The sequence below is a fragment of the Biomphalaria glabrata genome, chromosome 3, assembly GCF_947242115.1.
Source record: "Biomphalaria glabrata chromosome 3, xgBioGlab47.1, whole genome shotgun sequence".
Classification (NCBI taxonomy): Eukaryota; Metazoa; Mollusca; class Gastropoda; family Planorbidae; genus Biomphalaria; species Biomphalaria glabrata.
Genome location: NC_074713.1, coordinates 5,533,980 through 5,535,051, shown reverse-complemented (window position 1 = coordinate 5,535,051; position 1,072 = coordinate 5,533,980). Strand labels below are relative to the sequence as shown.

The following is a 1,072-nucleotide window of genomic DNA, read 5'->3' as shown; positions in this document are numbered from 1 at the left end:
TGCTTGTTTCTGTAAATCTGATTGGCTTATGGTGCGAGTCATATTCTCAAAACGAGGTTACGATGTAAAAAAATAAATACATAATAAAAGTATTGTTTGTTCATGTTTACAATAAAATATATATAACAGCAATACATGTTGCTATATCAACATAGGAGAGGGTTACAACTGAACTCGAAGAATCATTCAAAGCCCTAAGCATTGCTGAGAAGATCCTCATAAACCTGTCAGAGGGCTGTACTGGTGCAGACCTGCCATAGGATCATAAAATTCCCCTGTGGACACTGCTAAATGGACTACAATGAATTTTGTTTCTTTTTAACGAAGCTTGCCCCTTTCAGTGCTAGTCCCAGAGAATGGATATTAATTCCTTTCTAGAAAAATAATAAGAATTATTATTATCATTATTATTACAATTATTATTATTTATACTAATTATTTTTTAAAGTCATATAAAAGAAACATTGCAATGAGGTCAAAAAGGAAAAAAAATTGTTAGAGATCACAGATATCCATTCACTGTGTTTTAAAAAATGGCGGGAGGATCATAAATAAAAATGACTTTTATGTTATTTATATATTTAATAAGAGTGAGAAGGAAACAAAAAAAAACAAAAAAAAAAAAACATGCCCGGGTGAGGATCGAACTCACGACCTTCAGATGGCTCTTCGTGTTTGGATTATGAGACTGACGCGCTACCTACTGCGCTACCGAGGCTTGTAAAATTGACTCAAACCTCAAACTTGATGAGCAAAGAGAAGGGTCTTGGGACAGTTCAGCTTATTTCCATTGTGAAACATCATATCCTTCATCAGCGTAGAGAGGTACCCCTGAACTCGGACTTATGAGAACGGGCAGTGGCGTACTGACGGTAGCATGAAGGGGGCCTAGGGGAATCATTGAGAAAAAAAATATTTTGACAGAATTCAACTTTGAAGTCGTTACTGAATTGATTGTAAGAGTAACACTACCATTGCGGAAGACAGCTCCCGCCACACGCTTTGCAAACCTTTTTTATAATAACTCTATGCAAGCCGAAAACGGCTCTAATGATTGACATAGAAATTTGAC

The 1,072-nt window shown here is 35.9% G+C and overlaps 1 non-coding gene across 1 annotated transcript; it reads right to left on the bottom strand.

Annotated features, from left to right (window-relative positions):
• Nucleotides 1-624: 624 nt before the first annotated feature.
• On the bottom strand, nucleotides 625-718 carry Trnam-cau (transfer RNA methionine (anticodon CAU)). Its single transcript is given in 2 exon segments — nucleotides 625-663; nucleotides 682-718. It is a non-coding gene; the product is annotated as a tRNA-Met (tRNA).
• Nucleotides 719-1,072: the final 354 nt, after the last annotated feature.